This window comes from Oryx dammah, unplaced genomic scaffold (assembly GCF_014754425.2).
Source record: "Oryx dammah isolate SB20612 unplaced genomic scaffold, SCBI_Odam_1.1 HiC_scaffold_28, whole genome shotgun sequence".
NCBI classification, from domain to species: Eukaryota; Metazoa; Chordata; class Mammalia; order Artiodactyla; family Bovidae; genus Oryx; species Oryx dammah.
Genome location: NW_024070212.1, coordinates 20083797 through 20100515, shown reverse-complemented (window position 1 = coordinate 20100515; position 16719 = coordinate 20083797). Strand labels below are relative to the sequence as shown.

The 16719-nt window shown below is 49.4% G+C and overlaps 5 non-coding genes across 5 annotated transcripts; 1 reads left to right on the top strand and 4 right to left on the bottom strand.

Moving 5' to 3' along the window:
* Positions 1-8211: 8211 nt before the first annotated feature.
* Positions 8212-8285, bottom strand: TRNAN-GUU. Its single transcript has one exon. It is a non-coding gene; the product is annotated as a tRNA-Asn (tRNA).
* A 994-nt stretch (positions 8286-9279) lies between these two features.
* Positions 9280-9351, bottom strand: TRNAE-UUC. The gene has a single exon. It is a non-coding gene; the product is annotated as a tRNA-Glu (tRNA).
* A 920-nt stretch (positions 9352-10271) lies between these two features.
* On the bottom strand, positions 10272-10344 carry TRNAV-CAC. The gene has a single exon. It is a non-coding gene; the product is annotated as a tRNA-Val (tRNA).
* Positions 10345-10941: 597 nt separating this feature from the next.
* Positions 10942-11015, bottom strand: TRNAN-GUU. The gene has a single exon. It is a non-coding gene; the product is annotated as a tRNA-Asn (tRNA).
* Positions 11016-14445: 3430 nt separating this feature from the next.
* TRNAQ-CUG lies at positions 14446-14517 on the top strand. The gene has a single exon. It is a non-coding gene; the product is annotated as a tRNA-Gln (tRNA).
* The last annotated feature ends 2202 nt before the right edge of the window (positions 14518-16719 follow it).

The window sequence follows — 16719 nt, the reverse complement described above, 5'->3', positions numbered from 1 at the left end:
TCAGAAATTGCATTCATGTTATTTCCAGCTTCAGGTGTGGTTTTGACTCTGAACAGATTTTAACACCTGTCTGTATCCTCTGTCTTATTGAGACAGGCTGGGACCTGGGACCCTTTGCTGCAAATGTTTGCACCCGGACAAACTGAGGCAGAAATTCCATGCGCCCCACGCTGAGCAGCTGGAATCTGTCTCCTGTGGACAGATACTCCAGACTAAGGACAGGGGCTTCCCTAGTGGGCCACTGGCTAAGACTCCACACTTCCCAATGCCTGGGGCCGGAGCTGGATCCCTGGTCAAGGAACTAGATCCCACCTGGGACAACTAAGAGTTTTCATGCTGCAACTAAATATCTGCTGCTACTGCTGCTAAGTCGCTTCAGTCGTGTCTGACTCTGTGCGACCCCACAGACGGCAGCCCACCAGGCTCCCCCGTCCCTGGGATGCTCCAGGCAAGAACACTGGAGTGGGTTGCCATTGCCTTCTCCAACTAAATATCCCATGTACCTAAAAAAAAAAAAAAAATTTTTTTAAAGCTTCTTTAAGATAAGGATATCAAGGAGGAGCAAGGAAGAGCTGAGTCCCGCTTGGATAGAAATAAAGAGAGCACATATTTCGTATTTTTGAGGTCAAGGAGATCTTTGCAGACTATCCATGCGCACAAAGCTTTTTCCTGGGTCAAAGAGGAGGTAGACGGAGCCACCCCTTAGTAGGTGGCGTTAACCTCCCCCTAGGCCTCTGCGCTGTCGGACACGACTGAGCGACTGCACTGTGACTTTTCACTTTCATGCATTGGAGAAGGAAATGGCAAGCCACTCCAGTATTCTTGCCTAGAGAATCCCAGGGATGGGGGAGCCCGGTGGGGTCGCACAGAGTCGGACACGACTGAAGTGACGCAGCAGCAGCAGCAGCAGCAGCAGCAGGCCTCTGCGCTACAATCCTTCTTGGCAAAAAGATGCACATGCACGTCAGGAAGAGCCCAAGGACAGGTCAGGTGTGGAAAAAGGAATGAGATACTCATCCAAAGGTAAACAGAGACCCGGAAGAAAGTGATTTGAATCACCTCTCTGATGCACTCCTTCTCGTGAAGGAGGACACACACACCCTTCCTCTCTGAGTGTATATCTCTGCCTTGCTTCTGTCTTAAATAAACTGTGTATCTGTGTGCTCTCCAACTTGTGCTGTGGCTCTAATAATAAACTTTGTACCTGTCTTTTCAGCTTTCGTCGCTTTAAGAAATTCAGTTTTCAGTGAAGGCACTAGTCAGGCCAACTTTGCTTCTAGCCCTAGCTCTTGATGGACTGGTGGCTAGGATTCCTGGTTTTCACACAGGCTACCCTGGTCCAATTCTTGGACAGGCAACAGAGATCTTGCTTCAGGCCACCACTCACTGCTGTGTTCTTGAGATCCAAATGTCTTCTCCAGCAACAAAATACAAAGAAACAATAGGGGACAAAAAATAACTGCATGTATGCCCTTGGTGGAAATTGTGGACAACAAGATACAAAAATACCAAAATCCCAACTGTCATCTCTGAAGAGCTGGTGCCAAAAACAGGGTCCCCGGAGCAAAAGCAGGGTACTGTACATTCCCCCTGCACACGACACCAGGAAACACGCAGGCAAACCACCTGAGCCAGTCCTATAGCCTGACCCCTCCACCCACCCCTATCCTCACCCTGTGGAAGGAACCAGCACACCACCCCTCCCCACCCCCCACCCCCAGGGCAAACAAGGGAACCTGTTACTTGTTTTGCTGCAGCAGGGATCCCAATAAAGCCTTACCTGAGTTTCTAGTCTGTCCTCTTATCAATTTCTATTGATTAAGGAAGGCTAAGGGGGTGGTTTAGTCACTAAGTCGTGTCTGACTCTTGTGACCCCATGGACTGTAGCCTGCCAGGCTCCTCTGTCCATGGGATTCTCCAGGCAAGAATACTGGAGAGGGTTGCCATTTCCTTCTCCAGGGGATCTCCCCCACCCAGGAATCGAACCCGGGTCTCCTAAGAACCCTTGATAAATAGATAAGCTGAAAGCCATCAAGCCGCCAGTCTGGACTGGTTGATCCGGTGAAGATGACTAATCAGGTAAATATTTTTGGCTATGTGTGGATGCTCCAAAACGTCTTGAATGTTTAGTTGTGAAATGAATGTGGCAAATTTCCGTGTGTCATACCTGCCAGAGTCCTCCCTTTGACACCTCTGAGATAGCTAAGCCTAATGGAACTACTTTCCTCATCAGGATTTCTCAGTTTCACATACCACCCTTTTCCTTGGCTTATAATTATTTTTTTCTTCCGTAATTATTTATTTATTTTATTTTTGACTGCTGGGTCTCGCTGCTGCGCATAGGCGTCTCTCTGGTTGCGGCAATCAGGGGCTACTCCGTAGTTGCAACGCTCCGGCTTCTCTTTGCGGTAATGTCTCTTGCTACAGGGCACAGGCTCTAGGCTAGCGGGCTCCGTAGGTGTGGCACCCAACACATGGAACATTCCCTTACAAGAGATGAAACCTGTGTCCCTGCATCGGTCGGCAGATTCTTAAACAGAATTATTATAATTAATTATTCTTAAAATAACACTACATTTTCTCTTTCACACAGTATTAACAGTTGAAGGTCAACTTAAGATAATGATTGTGAGCAGCATGTAAATAAGTAATCGGCTATCTGATAGTGAAGGAAAGCCAAAAGTCTGAGGACAGCAAAAAATAGCCCAATAAATATTTCGCGTTTACTTTGCTTCCCAGCCCAGGCCAAAAGAAAAGAATAAGTATCACCATCACATTAGCCATAACCAAGTGGTTGTAAATGTTTGACAAAATGAGGAATAACATGTGTAAAGTTCAAAGAGCATACGCTTCCAAAACGATTACCGGTGTACACCAACCTGAATAACTGGTGAAGCATCACCAAGGATCTAAGGTATGATGAATCACCAGACCACAAAAGGCCTCCTCATGAGGTCCATGAAAGAGCTCAGAGTAATCACATACACACACACCCCTCCGAAGAACTGGGTTTGTTTTTCTGGGAAGGAGGGGTATTGGGCCTGGCTTCTTTCACTCAGCGTAACGTCTATGAGATTTAACCATAGTTTTCAGGTAGTTCTTTGTCTCTGTGTGTGTTCCTTGGAAGAATATATCTCAGTATACTTATCCAGTTGAGGATATTCTGAAATTTGCTTGTATGACTTTTCAAGGACATACACATTTCTCTAGGGCGGCCCATTCCAATAAAATAATGCCAGGGTTGACCTTTAGAATAAAACTTTTAGGATTTTCTCCCCAACAAAATGGGTCGATTCAGAAATAGCAGGGGAATCACAAAGCAGGACAAGCAAACTACGGCAAAAGCATAGGCAAATTGCACACAAAGGAGAAGAAGGAATGTTCTTCGGGAGAGAAAGAGAAAGAAGCTGAGAGGACTTGTTTTGAACCAAAGGACACTGGCGAAAAGTGAAAGATCAGGGTGGTGACAGTTTCTCATTGGCCGAGTTGCTGATATCTTGCAGGAGATACAAGGTACATCTTTTTCTGTCCGGGCCTATAACTGATTGTTCTTTCCTATTGATGATTCTTCTGTTTAGGTCTATGATTGACAATTCTTCCTGTATTTGAACTTGAGTGGTAATCCACGAGAGCTCCCACTTCTGGTCTCCTGACTCAATTTTAGTGAGGTTTCCCTTTATTAGCATTACACCAGTCACCTGGAATTTAAAGTTTTCAATTACAACCTATTTAAAAAGTTTGTGAGACTGACTGCGTTAAAAAAAAAAAACACCTCATCATCACCACGTGTGACACTAGAAACACTACAAGTGTTCAGTAGTTACCTGTGACTTGTACCTGTCGCATTGGACAGCAGAGGTCACATATATAGCAGAGATAAAAGTACGATTTCTGGGCCACGGCACGTGATAGTGTATGTACGACCCTTAGCTGATGCTGCCAAATTCCTCTCCAACTTTGTTGACCTTACTAACAACACTCCTTTTAGAAATGAAAAAGAATTTACAGTGCTCTCCATCCTGTGAAATTTTGGTATCGTTTGCCTTTTTACTTTTCTTTCTTGAGTTTATTGAGGTGTAATCTACATAGTAAAGTCTGCCAACATTAGACTATCTTACACTCTTTACTATGATATCATATCTCTGCAAAGCTGGATTTTGGTAGTTGCTATGATAGAAAGCAAGTGCCATGCAAAAAAATGGATGCCTAATAAGAAATAAGGTGACGCTTCGAAAAAGTTTGAGAAGCTGTGCAGCGCACAACATTAAGGTTATGATTCTGACGTGTCAGAGCACTAAAAACAACAAACCACGGCACCGGACTTTCGTCGGCGGAACACGTAGTAATATGCCCGGCGTCAGCCATATACGAACACGATAGAGAAATATCTGTAAACAACAACAGCGTTCCCCAACTAAAGCGGTATTTCTGCTGTCAGCCAATCTACCAGGAAATTAGGGCAAACGGGAAGGACAAAGAGAGAACAAACTTGCAGCCAACGAAAGATGATTCATTCATTAAATCAATTTAATATAGTCAAAGGATTAAAGTTAACTATAGATCATGAATCTGTCATTTAAGCAGACACATGTTGGAACATGAGAATGTTGGAATCATATATTGGTGTATATATGGAATCATATATTACCGGACACCTAAAAATATACGCCAAATATTGTAGGGGGAATGATTGAGTCCTCTGGTGTCTAGAATTGTAGCTATTCATTCCCCTTTAAAGATATTAGTATATTCAATATACTTCAAGACATAAAGTTAAACTTTTAGAAGTTTAAGTACTCATTGGCTATGTTGGCTTATCTGAGCAGTACAACCAGCATGGGAAACTTAGGAAGTCCAACGTAATTCAGATTTACAATTTTCAACCTAAATAAACCCAAGACTTAAATACTAAACCATTATACCACCGTTATTTTCTACACCTTTATAAGATAACCTGAAAATACATATAGAGTCGGTGTTAGACCAAAATGAGAAAAACAATGTAATTTTTCTGAGTCGCTTCCGTTAAAAAAAACAAAAAAGAGTAAACGTTTTGAAGGCCATTATGTAAATTATTTAAGTTGTTTAAAAGTATTAAGAATAATCTGTTATCGGTTTCATTCCTTCATGGTTGCTGTTCCAAGTAATCAAGACCATTTACTCAATCTACAGTTAAATCTTTTTTTTTTTTCCTTGTCACAAATTTAGCAACAAAATTTTCCTTATATGAATACCACATGGAAGCATAAACAGTAGCGTATTTTCCCCAGAAATTCTTCATTTTTTAATTTTACATTTATGGAACTGATTATCACTTTCCTTAAGAGGACTGACACCTTTAAATTTTGAGAGGCCTAACTTGTCTGTTCTCCCCAGCGTGAGAGAAAGTGTATTGACTTGTTTCTGAGAAAATGTATTTAAACAGGGGGAAAAAATACATCAAAGCAGTGGGCCTTGCTTGACTGCCCTGGGGGTACGGTGGATAGGAATCTGCCTGCTGCCAGTGGAGGGGAAACAGGTCCGATCCCTGGTCTGGGAGGATTCCACACGCCGCAGAGCAAGTAAAACCCTCGAGCCACCGCTACCAAGCCTGTGTGCTGCCACTACTGAAGCCCATGCACCTAGACTCTGTGCTCTGAAACAGGAGAAGCCACCGCAACGAGAAGCCTGCACACTCCAGCTAGAGAGAACCCCCACAAAGCAACTAATACAGGGCAGCCAAAAATAAATAAAATAAATTTTTTTAGAAATTAGCGAGCCTTATTTATGGTGAAAGCAGAGTCAATGATGTTTATTAACAACACTTGCCAGTGTGGGAAACAAAATGGAATACAATTAAGCGGTATTGGAGGAATCTCACTGAGGAAAATAGGAATTCTGTGATACACTTATGAGTCCCCAGTGTATAAAACTGTGCTTGAAGTCGTTGCTAGTCGTTCCTTTTTCTTGAGGGCTGAACTTGCTTATAGTTCTGGAAGTATTCAATCTTGATTTGCAGGGTTGTCAGAAGTGCTCACGTTGCTGACTTCATTGCTTCTTTGCAAAGATATAAATGTCTTTTCCTCCGCATTCTGTAGTCTGATTTCAACAGTCCTTACCTCACTTGTTGAATGTTTTCAGCTATTTAGAAACTTTCATATACCAGTGAAAGAAACTGTCTGTTCCATGCTAAAAATTCAGTATCCTTCCTGTGTTAATCTCTTTTATTAATCTTGAGTTTCTCATGAGGGAACGATTGCATAGTAAGATCATCCGTACTGTAGATACGACACTTGTGCAGCGCTTGACTAGGACAGACTGGGCCCACGTGGATTTGACCAAACAGTGGAAAGAGGAGAAGTGGACGACTTCTCACTGGGGCCGTGTCACATCCCAGGAAATACCAGAATCATCAAGACAAGCAGCAATGAACAAAGCCTCATGGTCCAGCGTAACTGTCATCTTCTACCTCACAGGGAACGGACCCCTGTCAGCCACCACTCAATGTGGATTATCCCCAGGAGTTTACTTCCTAAAATGTGACCAGATTCCCACACTGATAGGAGAAATTGCGCGTATGCGCGCCGAATTCCTTCAGTCGTGTCCAGACCCCGTGCAACCCTATGGACGGTATCCTGCCAGGCTCCTCTGTCGGATGGGATTCTCCAGGCAAGAATACTGGAGTGGGTTGCTGTGCCCTACTCCAGGGGATCTTCCTGACGCAGGGATCGAACACCATGTAACTTACATCTTCCGCAATGGCGGGCAGGTTCTTTACCACTAGCGAGCGCCCTCTTATCAGTGATGATCAAATCAGAGAGAGAACATTGTTTGTCCCCAAACCACACGGTACAAAAACGTCAAAACGCACAGTCTCTGCATATAAGATTTAATAGAAGAACAGTGCAAACTGGAGCCAATAGCTCTAAGGGTCCAGGTCTGAAGCAGGAGCCTGTGAGGGGCAGGATTCCGTGGGCTCTTACGACATGTGAGTTAGCCCATGCGATGGGCTAACTTTTATCAGTTCAGTTCAGTTCAGTTCAGTCGCTCGGTCGTGTCCGACTCTTCCAAAAAATAACCAAACCAAAAAAACTGTCAAGGAATAGAGTAAATGGGGTGTTCCATGGTAACACCCCACTTTATAGGAGGAGGGACAGGCATCACATTTTTTTCCCTCAAGTTAAAAGTGTAACCAAAGTTTGTAAATAAAAGAAGAAAGGGGAGAAGGAAAAAGGCTCTGGGATCAGTGAGAGTTTTCTCTTTGGATAAGTTGCTCGGCAGAAAGAGGTCATCCTGGCCGTCTTCTCGGGACCCGGTTGACCAGGTCACCGGACAAAACAATGGACAGTTACTGGAGGACTTTAAAAGTGGTCAGTGACTAGCTCTCCACCATAAGCAGTAGGGTACCTCTGTGTAATGCCACAGCGTCCCTCTATTGTCTTTTCCCCCTAGTTGGGTCAGGAGGCCACTGCTCCCTTTGTTAGTTAAGAGAATCATAGAGAGATGTATAGAAAGATTGTTGTGTTGCCAAAGTAATTGAAGAAAGGGACACTGAAGGACTGGAAAATAATTTGAAATACGACTCAGTCCCACTTCTGTGGAAGGCAAATTTGCAGGATTTACCAACTTAAGAAGCATATAAACACTAAAGGTAGCAACTGCACTTCCAGGTTTCTACACTGTGGAAAGAAATACCTGCACAAATGGTCAGAAGCGTGAGTACAATAACGATGGTTGCAGCGTATCTGTCATCATAAAACCACGAGACCAAATAATACATGAACCATGTAGGAAATGCCTTTCTAAAAAATAACGCAGAGGCTAATGATGACGGTGGGTTCACTGATAACATTATTGACAGAACACTTGCTAAGTGCTGGCCTCCTTCTACAGGTGAAAAACCCGGGGCACATAAAGTATAACTTACTTGTCTAAGTCTATGTACTTGGCAGAATAAAGACTTGACCCCACCAGAAACTGGATCCCTTGATCTCTCTCAGGAGGTCCTGCCTTAGGCAAGTATGAGTGAATAGGAATGCACTTGCACTTGCGGAGTATAGGGCTGGAAAGGTGAGGTGGCCCAGACTGGCAGCAGTCCGGAGGTGACTAGGACCCCGAATGCAGGAGAGCATATTTTTGTGTGAGCCAATGTCCAGGTAAGAATCGGCGTGGAACCGCTTGAATGGTCGTCAGCACGGAAAACCTTGAATGGGTTCTAAAACCTCGACCTCCCGTCCCTGGGTGGGCTCGAACCACCAACCTTCCGGTTAACAGCCGAACGCGCTAACCGATTGCGCCACAGAGACAGCACCACACGGGGTCCCTCGACTCTTTGTGCTGGAGACAAGAATTCCCAAGACGTGCCTCCTGCTCCGCAGAGAAACGGTGCCGGTTCCAAAGCCTCGGGAAAACGGAAAGATGAGAACGGTGAATCACACTGGACCTGAGACTGGGTCAAGGCCAGGAGAAGACTACGCCAAGCACCATTATCCTAGGACAGCCACCCAAGCAGACAATTCCGGAAAGCTCTCGAGAATACTCCCCCTGCCTCTGATGCATCTCGCACCTGGCCCACTCATCCTCCCACCAGAGGAAAGAAGCCTTCCCCTTTGTGTTCTGGGCACAGAGAGCCAGGCAAGAGCCAAAGGGGCAGCTGCACTTCCCCATGGGTCTTCCCGAGGTCGGTGGTTCTAGCGCTCAGGCTGACCCAAGACCCCACTGTCCACCAAGACGACCCCGAGGAGTCCGGATAGCAGACGGTCCCGGGGGTGGGTGGGGTGGGTGGGGTGGGGTGGTGGGGTATTCCTACAAGCGCAGAGCGTGCCTGGCCTGCACTTCCTGGAGATCCGAACCAAACTCCCCCGGAAGCTTCTCTGCATCCTAAAGAGAATGGATTTCAGGTTTCCATGGAGAGAGTGACAAAGCAAATGTGGGAAAATGTGAACTGTGCAGCTGAGTACAGAATACACGATGTTACTATTCTTGTAACTTGGATGTATGTTTTGGAGGGTTTGGGGTTTGGTTTTGAATGAATCTTTGGAACTCGAGTCCCTGATTCTCTTTGGATGAAAACTCTGTAAGGAGGACTCTGGGTTTCTAACAAGCAGAGAGAAAAGAGTGGAGAGGAGAGCTGGGCAGCCCAGGCTGTTCACTGCATCCGGGGAGTCTCCTCCAGCCTGCCTGATGTCAAGGACCCTGAGGCCGGGACTCAGTGCAGACGCTCTTCTGCACTGGACCTTGAAGCACAAGACAACTCTGATCTGGACAGGAAGACTCCGAGGAGTGGAGAAGAAAAGAGCTTTCCCTGACCGGGAATCGAACCCGGGCCGCGGCGGTGAAAGCGCCGAATCCTAGCCACTAGACCACCAGGGAACCGCGCAGGAAAAGGGACTTGGCTGTCCAGGTGAAAACTGAAGGTGGAAAGATGAAACCAGAGATGCAGAGAACAGGAAAGGAAACGTCCCAGCGCCCCCATGGCTGTATGCAGCTGTGCAAGGCTCCCAGCCCTTCAAATCCCCGTTCCTGGGCGACGCTTCTCGTTCTGAGACCAGGTCACAAACTATCCGGTTGGCTCCCTCCTGGTCCAGCTCTAGCGCTGTGTGCTGCCGAGCCCAAGGTCATGCTCTCTTTGTGAACCTCGGGTTTGCCCTTGAGTCAGGCGCCGACTTGGCTTTCAGCGAGTGATGAGCGGATCCGTCTACCTCCAGATCTCTGACCTGGCTCTGGGGCCTCTCCTGACGACCGCGCGGGTACCGGTTCCTTTCCCTCCGCGACCGGCTCAGTTCGTGGAGCCTTAAATTCTTCACTTCCGTGTCTTTGGCTGGAGCCCACGGTGAGACCTTGGTGCGGTCTCTTTTCTTCTACCAGGGAGATAAAACTGCTCCTCTGGTGTTCCGAGGTGGGGGAAAGCGAGTGAGCGTCACGGGAATGAACTCCGTGGTTTTCAGAGACAATCTGTGAACACGTGGAAGAGACCCAGGGGCCCGACAGGGAGCCGAGTGGGTATCCGGACCTAAGGGTGACTCGAAGTCAGTCTTATCCTTGCCCGCCCCTCCCCCCTCCCCCCTCCCCGCCCCGCCCCGCCCCCGGCATGAACTGGGCCTGGACTCACAGGGACTCGGAGCAGAGAAAGGAGGGCTGCTTCCTAGTGCTGAGTAGACTTCCAGGTGGTCACCAGCTCCTCCTACAGCTGCGTCCTCTGCTTCACCCCGAGCCTTTGGAACCTTTTGGTTTTGCCAATCAGAAAACAAATCTCGGTGGAGGAAGGTAGGGTGGGAAGAAAATAAGCGGTCTGTTTCCGCCCGGTTTCGAACCGGGGACCTTTCGCGTGTGAGGCGAACGTGATAACCACTACACTACGGAAACAGGACAACGGGTACCGCTTAACACTCTATCCATGAAAACCCGAGGTCCCGCCATCAGTATCTAGACCACCAGTTTCTAACACTCAGGCAGGAACCTTGAAGCCCCGAGCTCTCTCAGGCACGGAGACGGCGGCTCCCGAGGGCTCTGCTTTAGGGTTCCTCATCTCCCCTCAAGTGAGGACCCTCGGGCCCCCACAGGCTGCCTTCGGGTTCCTGCACCCAGCGCAGAGTCGTCAGACCCTCAGCTCCGCACCCCATCGCAGGGGTCGCCCCCCGCCGACTCCCCAGCTCCTGGAAGCCGCAGGGGGCGGGGGGTGCGCCCGAGGCCCAGGAGACCCCGCAGCCCAGCCGTGTGGCCGCCGTCCCTCCGCCCCTGCGGACCCGCGCCTCGGTGGGCCTTTTCACGGGGCCGGCGGTCAGCGCTCTGGGCTCTCAGGAATGACCGACGCTTCCAATCCACCCGGGGCCCGCCCTCCCCGCTGCTCCTTTGCACCTGACTCCTGTGCTCTTTCTCCGCAAGCCGGCTCGCCGCAGCACTTCTCCGGTATCCTCTTGGCAAAAGGGAGTCTCTTTGGTGGTCTCTAAAATCTCACCCCACCGTCCCTGGGTGGGCTCGAACCACCAACCTTTCGGTTAACAGCCGAACGCGCTAACCGATTGCGCCACAGAGACAGCAGTACAGGCCTTTTCTGGACTCTGTATGGAGTAGACACGTACTCATTCCCAGGGTAAGTAAGTCCCCTGCCCCCAGGGATACGGCGCCACGTCCTTGCCCCCTACCCGCCACAGATACCAGCGCCCTCAGAGATACCGGGATCCAGGTTTCGGACCCTCCGGGCCTGAACCGAACGAGATCCAAGGACCGCTGAACACCCGGTGGGCTCCCATGATAGCTCTTCTCGTATCCTCGCCTACACTCAATGAGTGAGAGTTTGCCCACCCTGGCAAAGGCCTCCGGGGCCGAGGTTGTGCTTAGGTTTCCTGGGTCCACCAGGCGATTTCCACCAGGACAGAGGTCGCCCCGCGTCCGCACGCCCAGGACAGGGTCTGGCACTCACCGGGACGCTCTAGGACTTGGATGAATATACATTGTCGTCTTTAGCCCTTCGTCCCATTAAGACCCCTGAGAATGGAAATACGGAAAAGTTTTCGAAGAGCGAAAAGTTCTTTTTAAATGCCTTTATGCCGGTTGCTAGATTTCGCAGCATCCCGTGAGGCGGGCAACGGAAAGGTCTCGGGTGCTCCCTCCGGCTGTGCCCAGCTGGGTAGGCTGCGTTCTGTGGGGTCCACGTGGGAGCGGGAAAGGGCGGGAAGTGAAAGCCAAGCGGGGAAGGTAGGTTTGGGAGGAAGGCATTGAGACCTGCCAGGATCTTGGGCAGGGATCCCGAGAGAGGAGCATTGTCCCAGTCCGGTAACAGGGTGGGAAAGGAGGGAAAGAGCTGGTGCCCGCGGGAAAGCAGGAGGCAAGGCGAGGAGGGGAGGGGAAAGCTGAGAGGGGAAGGCCAGGGAGCGGAGGATCAAAGAATTTGTGCTTCCACGGGTCCCTGCTCCTTCTCTTGCCTTCTCTCTTCTTCTTGCTCTTCTTCCCATCCCTCCAACTGAGAAATGTTGACACAGCCACATCTGAGAAGAAAGACCCAACGAATCTGTGCTCAGGAGCACAAGCTCTGGGTTGTAAAAATGGTTCTGCCCTGTGTGGCCTTGAAGAAATAAAGAAAACTTTGGGTACCTCCCTACTCTCTTGTGCAAAATGGGAGCAATAAGAGCATTCTTCTTCATGCTGCTGTTGTCAGATGTGCCTCGGTTTAGAAACTACTGGATCAATAATGCTATTGATCATAAATACTCTGTATGGAGTAGACACGCAAAATCATAAATACTATTACCATAATCCTCTGAATCTTTTGACAACCACGATCTTTATTTATTTCACCTGAAAGTCGCCTTCTGCCTCTAGAAATTTCTGTAAACTGATTGCTCTTGCGGTTGGCTCCGCTGTGGCCAGACCACCCCCTTCATCGCCAGTTCTCTGCTTGCTAGACGGGGACCCATGTGCAGGTTGGAGGAAATGGGAAGAGTACAGAGCGGTGGGGAAAATGAGCCTTTGCGCACCCTTTGGAGAGGCCTCTGGGACCGGTGGGGTCCTCCCACTGCCTTCTTTGGTTTCAAGGGAGCTCCAGGAGGGCAGGGATCTGGGGGCGGTCGCTCTTGTGTCCCCTCGCCGAGAACAACTTGAGGGCCTCCTCACTCAGTCTCCCAGAGACCCTCAGAGTGTCCTGCCCAGAGAGCAAGGTATTCGTGCTTCCTGGGATGGTGGGAAATATTCCCGCATCCTCCTCCTAACTGTGGAAACCGGAGGTGGTGGAGGAGCGCTAGCGACAGAAGAAGGAGGCCCAGAAAGACAGGGCGGAATGGGAGGGGAAGGGGCTGCAAAGGGGGGATGAGGAGAAAGAGAGCGAGGAAGAAGGGGAGAAGAGAGCGAGGTGGAGCTGTACATAGGGAGGACCAGGATAGAGCGGGAGGACCAGCGAGAGGGAAGCAGCAGTGGAGGAGCGGAAGGAGGAGGAGTTACGTCCCCAGGGTAGTTCTGTTCACTGGCCCCCAGCACAGGCAGCTCCCACCACATCCCCACCAGCTCCTTAGCTCTCAGATCCAACACCCAGCCTTCGTCCCTCAAAGACTGTCTCTCTCCACCCATTGCAGTTCTAACCTCATTTGATTTTTCTCCCTGCCCCTTGTGAGAGCCTGGCCATTCTGTGATCTGTGAACATACTTTCTGTGCATTTCTTCTATATCAGCCAGAGACCATTACTGGTCCTTGCACTCATAAACTTTGACCCACCTTCAAGGGCTCCTGGAGGAGCACTTTGTGTTGTTAGTTACCCTTCAGCTTCTTGATTTTCCAAAAGGAAGTTTCATCTTTTCATCCCGGAGCTGTGAGCTTCCTCCTCCTAAGAGGAGCCTCCCCTTTGTCTCCTCCGTCCTGTGTCAACCTCTGTTCCAGTCTCTGGGAACCAAATACGTGTCTCCAGGCAACACTGGCCACCTTTCCGACTCCTTTCTTTGGGCTGCAGCTCTCTTCTTCAGATGCTGTTTTTTCCTGTTCTGTGTATTGGTTGAGGGAAGAAATGGCTCTGGGATAGAGTGAAGAAGTAAACATTATTACTTTGAGACATCATGTGGATGTACACTTATTATACATGTAAATATTTAGTGTGGTGGTATTTTGTGTGCATAAATACTGTCTACACTGTAAGACAACTTGGATACATACCTTCTAAATATGTGTACACTTTTCTTTTTAAAATCGTGCAATTTCTGGGTATGTTAAGACTTTGGAATGAAACTGACGTGACCAAGCTCTGACAAGAATCTGTGACTGCCTAAGTGTCAGAGCCCTGCCTCGTCGTGGGCTCCACGACACGTGGTTGATTTTGAGCCACCCCAGGTGCTTTCGGCCTGGTTTGTCTGAGGGTTTTGTGTAAATGTTCCTCTTTCCTTATACTGTAAACCTGACAAATTTTGGGAGAAAAACTTACCCCCCAAAATCAGAACTGTATGGAGAAGAAAAGGAGAGTTCTCCTGCCTCCATTTCCACTCCACACACTTTATATACTACACGTAAGAGGCGGTGGTGGTGGCTTTGGAGTGTAATTGGTGCTACAAGAAAGCCAGGGAACCCAGGAGATCCCACCTCCTGCCCTGACGATCACCTGCCCTCTCTGGGCTCTGGGGAGAGGGTGAAGGCAAAGGAAAGGAAAATAACACTCTCATTTGCAGAAATTTTACCTCAGCATGGGACACTCTGGCAAACCGAGGCAGAATATGCGGTTGATGAGGGTGACGTAAGGGGCCCTTCCCTGACCGGAAACCGAGAGTGGAGCGTTTACTTCATTTTCTGAGGTGCCAGTGAACTGAGAGATGTCAGTCAAAGGAGAGGAGCAGAGAGAAATCAAAGAGGCATGAACACCAAAGCGGGTCATCCGTATTCAGATCTTGTCGGCTCCTTGGAAGAGCTTCCCTGAGATTATGGGTGGGGAGTATGGAGCCTAAAGAAGCAGGTACCCTTCTCTGGCGATGGAAAGAAGTTGGCTTTCAGAGGGGTTCCATGGTGTAATGGTGAGCACTCTGGACTCTGAATCCAGCGATCCGAGTTCAAATCTCGGTGGGACCTTTCTGTTTAATTACAAGAAGGACACGTTTTACTCCCCTCATAGGACCTGCTTTCCGGCTCCCGCGCCCCCGAGCGGCGTGGCTCACACGGACCCTGCGGACAGGTGTGGGACCGACCGGGACCGGGGGCGTTGTCGGAGGGCCGGCGCCTCTCCTGCCCGCCCCCGGCCAGGGGCGCAGCGACCCAGCCGGTGCCGCCCCCTCGTCGGGTCCCCTGGGTCTCGGGGGTAAAAGGCAGAGGCTGCGCCCACCGAGTCCTGCCCCGCGAGCGGGTTTCACACCGCACGCCTTGTAACTGCACGGTTGTCCCGGAGCGTAAATGGCGGCGGGGAGGGGCTGCGATGTCGCTGATCAGCCAGGATGGCAGCTTTCGGGTGGAAGGTTCCAGACCTGACTGGGATGAACTCTGTTTTATTCAGGTTCTCTATCATTCCGAATATTAATTGATCTTGTCCCAGTTTATTATGATTTTATTCAGAGTTTCTCGCTCCTAAGTCTCCGCTGGGCACGCAAAGTCGCTGTTCGGCCAAGATTTGAACCTTGACTCCTGGAAATCGCGTCCTCTGGTCCCAAGCTCAGCCCGAAAGAGGAGCGCGGGTGGCGGATTCCGGCGTCTGGGGAGACCCCAGGTCCCTGACCCACGGCCGCCCGGCCAGGCTGCTCGGGGGCCGAGGAGGAGACGAGCCGCTCGGAGTCCGCACCCCCGGCCGGGCCCCCTTCGTCCTGCCGGCACCCTGCTCCACCGAGAAGACACCCCACTTGTGTCCTCTACTGCTCGGGAGAAAAATATGGATGGGGCCCGTGATGGACTTGAAAAGCCAGTGAAAGTGCTCCCTTCGCGGTGCTAAGGAGCACCCCTCTGACGCTTATATTTTGGAACTTTCGGCGGTTACAAAGGACTCAATGACGCAGCTGTCTTTGGAGGACGGGAAAAGAAAGGTGTGAAGCCGGCGAAAAGATCCGAGGAAGGAAGGGCAGGGGCAGGAGAGAAGAGAGGATGAGCCAGAAGGGAGAAAGAGACTGGAAGGGAGAGGAGCGGGCGGGTACCGCGGCGGGGCCGGTCGCTGAGTTGGGGCGACCAGAGCGAGCGCCTCACTCTGGAGCAGTTCCCACCCTTTACTGACGTGTCCGGGACCCCGGTTCACCCTCAGTCGCAAAGCTACTGGCCTGGCATTTGTCCTGGCCAAGTTTCCTTCGCGGGTTCCGTGCGGAGCGGTGAGGTGGGCTGTGCGAGTCTGCAGGTGAGTGGAAGTCCTGGCGGCTGCCTTGGGGATGACCGGCGGGCAGGGAACCGCACACACTCCACTTTTCCCCTTTGCAGGCCGGTCTGCAGGGCCTGAGGTGGGAAACTGGAAAATCGGAGCGTCAATATTTATTTAGAGATAAGGAGATAAATAGCCAAACAGTTGGTTACCTGACCTGAAAATGTTTATTCTTGGAAAAAAAGAAATGTGGGATGGGATCAGGGTCCACTGTCTCCCATAACAAGTTTTGGGGCATATGTAACTGACTCTCTCTCTATATATATATAACTGTATATAATATATATGTACATATATTACCACATACTCTATTATATGAGTAAAACTCACTGCTTGTGTGTCCAACTTAAATTTTTATGTAATTATATGTGCCAGGCTTTTAAAATTCTGGGTCTAGTGTCACGTGTAGGAATGTTTTCCACTGTAAAAACGTAAAAAAAAAATTTTTTGGGGGGGGGGCATTCTCGAAGCAAGCAGTTGGACCATTATTCCCCCTTTGATGGGCTGATCCCATGAGGTAGTAAACAAACTGGCAGATCCTCTCAGCCCAGGAGGTCACTGCTTTCGTCTCTCTAGGAAGGTTCACAGTCACTGAAAAGTGTCAGTAACAAATAAAATCACACCCAATCTTTATGCAGTGTTGCTCCCAAAATGCAAGAGCTTACAGCCGGTGAAGACATGCAAAGTGCCAAGTGCCCAGGCGTGGTCTACAAGTTTTAAATGGGTTTACTCACTTAATCTTTTCCAAAGGCTTGCATCATGTCATCATCCTCATTTCACATATGAGGAACCTGAGACATAGAAAGGTGAAGTAACTTGTCAAGTCAGTCAGTGAGTGGGATTTGAAAGCAGGAATTTGAACTGAAGCCTTCCTGGCTCCACAGGATATCCTACCAGTCAAAGAGGAACACAAACCGTAAAAATGCTTGACAAGAAATTTA